Source organism: Benincasa hispida, chromosome 12 (assembly GCF_027475165.1).
Source record: "Benincasa hispida cultivar pf3 chromosome 12, pf3_genome.v1.1, whole genome shotgun sequence".
Classification (NCBI taxonomy): Eukaryota; Viridiplantae; Streptophyta; class Magnoliopsida; order Cucurbitales; family Cucurbitaceae; genus Benincasa; species Benincasa hispida.
This window is the reverse complement of record NC_143489.1, coordinates 8,825,200-8,831,658: the sequence shown is the minus strand read 5'-3', so window position 1 is coordinate 8,831,658 and position 6,459 is coordinate 8,825,200.

The window sequence follows — 6,459 nt, the reverse complement described above, 5'->3', positions numbered from 1 at the left end:
GAACCTCGATCCATCCAAAGCTGGCCTCATGATTCCTACGGAGAAATCATACAAGTTGGGTGACGCATAGTCCCAGATGGGTCTATTGCGATCATTCAACAGAAGGATAGGATTTGCTATTATGTTGTTTGCATTCGCGGCTCTTTCTTCCAGTTGTTCAACCATTCTAGGAGTTCTTCCTTGTTGTCTACGTCTGTGTCTATGTTTTCTTCGAAATGTTCTTTCGATCTCTGGGTATAGTTTGGCTCAAGAGTGTGTCCTTCGCTCATGTGACGCCTGCTTCTTCCCTTACTGAAGGAATGGCACTGCACAGAGGTCGAAAGCTGCAAAGAAAATCAAAGAGGTTTGTTGTGAGCGCAATATATACCGTAGTTCCCAACAACGGTGCCAAAAACTTGATGCATGACATTGTGATGTGTTATGGTGTGAGTTTGCAGTGATGTGTGTTATGCGGTGATCATGCAAGTTTTCCTAACAAGACCCAAGTATAAGCCTTCTTAGGTTTCCTGGTATCTAGGGGTCTACTAAGTAAATATGCGACAGACTCTTCGATTCTATTGCGGTGGTAAATAAATGAAGTGGGTAGTGCTTGAGTAAGAATTTTTCCTATACGACGGAGTTAAACGCAGAGTTGATGAAAGCGTAAAGTTACAATGAGTATGCGATGAAGGGGTTGAGAAGGGGTTTAGCTAATATTTCCTAAGAATGTGCACAAGTTATGCGATCATGCTACACACAAATAATAGTACGTCATTTCTCAATGTAGAATGCCATAGTTCCTATTTCTAGGACACATGCGATGTGTATACGAAACAGCCGATAAGACTTATGTCTAAGCCTCTACTCTTTTCTATGCGATGATGAATGATGCACACATAAAACAAGGTGACCGCATGCAATCATTCCTATTTCTAGGACGCATACGATGTATAAATAGCAATAGAACTTATGTCTAAGTTTCTATTTCTTGCTTATGCGATTCTAATCTGACTCTCTCAAGCCTAGATTCTAATATGACTCTCTCAAGTCTAGATTCTATCTTTAGACTACTCTCTCAAGTATGTCCAAAGGGTAAATGATGCATACATAAGATAAGATGAGCGCATAAAATATAAATCTTAAGTCATGCTAGCTAAGTACTTCAACCCATTCAGAAATTTAGCTACTCATTCATGGAATGGAAAGATTGAACATGGATTGAAATGAGAATTTCATTTTCTGTAAATAAAGTACTGAATACAAAATAACAAATGGATTTGAGAGATAAGAAGCCCAGTAAGCAATGTCTTGCTTCCCGTGGCCTTTTACACTGTTCTTTTTCACTCCAACTCTATTCTAGATGTGTATTCTTACTCCTCCAAGTGTTGACCCTTTCTACTTTGTAACGCTTTCTGGCAGTCTCTCGATCTTTCTGGGAATGATCTCTCGGCTTTCTCGTCTCCTTGCTCATCTCCATCCTCTAAGTATAAGTGTGTGAGAATGGACTAATTAATTAGCCTTCTAAAAAGTTGAAAGACTCCATAACTGTAACCTCTTTTACACTGGTGACCTTCGATATTTATAGAGCTCAAGGTGAAGCAGCCTTTCCTGCTAATGATTGTAATGATGGGCGGCATTAATTCCTCTGCTCTGATGCATCGATTAATGGTCAACGAAAATTGAGTGTATTTGCTACAGTGTGGCTTTTAACGGCTTGTCAACTAAATTCGGATTCGATTGTTATCAGCTTTCCGTCCCATTATGATTTATTATGTTGTCACCTTGATGCGCAGTCTTTATACAGCCACCTTTTTAAGAAGCTTCTGACGATTGCATGTCTTGTGATCGCAATCTTCAAGCGCATTGACGATCTGTTCCTTTGGATCACAATTTCTTATGTGCCATCACATTGTTCTTGCACAAAATAGGTAAATTAACTGCTTTTATGCGATGAACGCTTGTGATGACATGCAAAAATGCATGCCATCTTAGTCCTTTTACTTAGAATTATGAAGGTTGTTATGCAGAAATTGCGTCGATCATGATAGGAATTCACGAGAATATGAGTTTGCGTCGATCAGCATGGCAAATCTCAGCTAACCCATTACTATATGTTAATTATGCGTTCGATGTTCTATTTTTGTAGCCAATGTAGGAAATGAACGCAAATGCGAAAATCGGATCACCGCATAGACAACCGCATGTGGAGAAACACTCCATCGCAAAGGCAAACACATCGATCAATGCATGGATGTTGCGATAATCACCCGTATGCATTCCATCACATGGGAGTTGCACTCGTCAAGTGATTGCGGTCATCATATAGAGTTACGGTGTTAAGCGAATGCGGCCATTGAATGATTGCGGCTACGTAACAACGCATTCTAATGGGATCAACACAAGGTAGGTGGAATGAACGCATCAACGCATCTACCTCGAGAAAATCTAAAGCTGATGCTGACATTTCACTTACCGTGCCATTGGTGGCAGAGGTTCAGAAAAGACTGACACACCGAATGTCAGACTCAGAGCAGTTCAATTAATGTTGTCGGCGGTTCAAACTCTATAAATAGAAGCTGATGAGCAAAATTCCAAGTCATCCAAGGGAGGATCCTTGTGAACCGGGGACTTTCCCCGCGATCTAGACAAACTGCATGAGAAGATGGCTGAGAGTTCTTCACCTCTTTCATCCATTCTGAGTGACGATCGGAGCTAGATCTCGAGAGAGTCAGCTCCTCCGCCCATCCATGGCACCATTAGCAGCCTTGTCGCACATTCGCTGGAAGCAAAGCTTTGCTTCCAGCTGGTCATTTCTTTTTCCTTTCTTTTCCTATATTGTATTGTATGACATTTTGAATTAAGAAATTAATACAATGTGTTTTCAATACATTTCTCTATTCCTTCAACTCCATCTCCATCTTCTTGCTTAGCATCTTTACTTTCATTGCAACACTTAGTGGGATTGCTTGGGTATTGCATACTTAGTCATGTGGATTAGGGATATGAAGCATGTAGCAACCTATCGAGAGGTGTGCATTGCATGAGTATGTGAGTAACCTTATTTTCTTAGTGTGAAGCTACAACAACGCCTGTTTATAGGCTAACGCAATGCTTGTCTATGAGTAAAGTCAGCAACAACCAACTATCCGGGAGGGTAAGTGGTTAGTCGCATTAAGCAATATTTGCGTTGTTCACTAGGGATAGTAACAACCTTACGTCAACCAAGTTCATTTGGTTACCTTGTCCTAAGAGCGCATCATTCATCATTTAGGCATACTTGAGAGAGTAATCTAAAACCCAAATCTTAGAGATAAGCTCTGTTTCTCAGCTTGCGATCGCAATTCCTTTCAAATTAGCGCTTTCGGACATGATATTGTTTATTTTACCATCGCATTCTCTCATTGTTTTACTTATTTGAGCTGTAATACTTGTATTTCTACCAGTTATCAAAGGTTCCCTATGCATTGACCATTGGAAGTCTAATGTATGCTCAAGTATGTACGCATCCAAATATTGTGTTCATAGTTGGAGTGTTAGGCAGATATTTGAGCAACCCATGGATGGATCATTGGAAAGCAGCCAAACGGGTTATGAGAAATTTACAGAGAACAAAATATTATATGCTCACTTATCGAAGATTAGAAGTTTTGGAGATCATTGGGTATTCTGATTCTAATTATGCATAATGCCAAGACATTTTGCGATCCACTTCAGGCTATATCTTCATGTTGGCTAGAGGAGTTATATCCTAGAACAGTGTTAAACAAACACTTATGGCTTCTCATACCAAGGTTGCGGAGCTTATAGCATGTTATGAGGCATCCAATCATGGAATATGGTTGCAAAATTTTGTCACTAGGCTACGAATGGTGGTTGGCATAGAAAGACCACTAAAATTATTTTGTGACAATAAGGAGGCAGTAATGTATTCCAACAACAACAGAAGCAATACAAAATCAAAGCATGTAGACATAAAGTTTATGGTTGTTAAAGCAAGAGTTCAGAATGGTCAAATTTCGATAAAACATATAGGAACAAACTCTATGGTGGTAGATCCATTGACAAAAAGGTTTACCATCTAAAGTTTTTCATGAGCATGTTGCTCACATAGGTGTCAGTCACTATTTTGATTCCATGGTTTAGTAGAAGTTTGTTATTAAGGATGTTCTTTGACCTTTATTTATTTATTTTCTATATAGAATAAAGTTCATGGTTAAGTTTTATATCTGAACTTGTTTATCATGCATGCGGTTTTACAAAAGCGGTTTAGCATAAAGTTTTAAGAAGGATCTCATTAAGGAATTTGGACCAATTGGAAACATGCATGATCTAGATCATTTTGCATGTGGTTTCCATGCTATCCATCCATGCTTGATCTATGTAATTGAATGTATTGGAATTGGTGATCAAGGAAGGTTTAATTACAAGGTAGTGACGAAAGCCACCTTGTTTTGGGGTTGATACCCTAAAATCTCGTGTCCTGTAGTTTGTAAACAATTTGTATGAACGTTTGTGTTGTAAAATATATGATATTTACTTCACATCTTGTATTTTTGTCAGTTGTTTGTTTTATTTGCTTTACCACAAACCAATAAACATAAAATCCCTAGTTATCTGTATGTGACTCAAGCATGTATGTGGTGACATACAAGTGGATCATGTCTTGAGTGATAGCCAAAATGGTTTGTAGTATATGGATATAGGAGGGAAACCTTATCCTGGTAATGCTACGGATGCGGCTCGCTTTGTGGAATAATCACAAGTATTGTGACTTGTCACAGATGGTTTGATCCTGATCGTTCGTGTTGGGGACATGCGAGCGGGGGCGTTCTATATAAAGAATTTGTATAAGACCTGACCATAAAGTGTTAACGTCTCATTATATAACACCGTTCATGACAGAGACTTCACTTCACTGGGATGACCATAGGTAACATGACCTCAATCCTAAGAGAGTTGAGAACTCCTGCCATTGAGGGCGATCCTTTGATTTGTATGGGTGCGACTGGCCAGGTCGTCGATTCAAACCTACCATTTTGGGGATTCGTCTGATTTTAGAGCTGGAAACTCAGTTACACAAGATGGAATTCCTTCCTTCCTCGAGGCAGGGGTAAGTAGATAGATAGCTCCCTTAAGGGCTGATTCTGGGGGATTGAACGATGTGGTGTCATACACCTTTCTTGGCTCGAGAGGTGTTCACACATAGTTGGACTATGTTGTATTGTTCATTAGAGGAATCAGTGGTACTTAAGGAGTGAGATGTAACTACAGGGGCAAAATGGTAATTTGATCCAGCTGTACTTACGAGCATCTGTGAAGGGTCATTGTACTCATGATTGGTTATATCCGATGGACACAGAAATATATCTGTGGTAAGAAGAGTTTAGCCTTTGGTCTTTAGTGGAATTCCTGGCAGTTAACGGATGGTGGATCTTGTGGCTAAAGAGTTTAGTCAGCTATTCACAGATCATTGGAGCTTCGAGCCACAGGTTCATTAGGTCCCCTGGGTAGCTTGGACAAAGTCGAGAACCAGTGTTTGGGTTAATTTGAAATGTTCAAATTGACAAGAGGAAGTTCGATTACATATGATATAATTGGACTGGTTAATTTATATGATATAATTGGCTAAATATATGAGATACATTATTTTGGAGAAAATTAGATATAAATATGATTTATATCAAGTAGAGGAGAAAATACTATAGTAGATATGTGATATCAAACTATAGGATAAAAATATAATATGATTATATTTATTATTAATTAATTGATTAATTATATGATAATTAAGCCAATTTTTCACGTTCGGATGTGGGTTATTGGGCCAACATCGGTTATTGTAACCGATGAATTAAAATGAAAATAGTTTTCATTTTGAATCGTCGTTCGAGTAGAAATTACAGAGATCGCGTTGGTGAAAGCTAATTGATCGCTTAAGAATTTCGAGAGCCTATACGATAGTCACTCTCCGCTTAAACGATTGTCCATCTCGCGCCTAAACGATCGCACACTAGTTCCTACACGATCGCATAGCTTCTCTAAACAATTGTAGTGTGTGCCGAGTTTGCTAAATGATCGTATACCATTTCCTAAACGATCATTCAGTAAAACCTACACAATCGTGTAGTGTCTCCTAAACGATAAGCATCGTGCTATGCGATAGCGCCTTTTCCCTCCCATTTGCTTATCACCTACACGATCCGTGCTTCCTCCGTCCTCCACCAAATTCACCAAAGATCACACTTTGGATTCTCACTCCGAGAATACCCGGGGCTCTTTTCTGGTGGTGTCGTCCCTGCAGCATTCGTGTTCGTGCGGTTGTTCGTGTTGCTATAGTCGACGTTGCTGTTGGGCGTTGGTTAATCGGGTGGAAGGTTCCGTTGCATTGAGTTCTAAAGATTGAAGATTGTCTTCAACTGGTATGGCACTCTCTCCTTTGGTATATCTTGTTTATAGCATGTCGTTAATTAAGATTTGTTT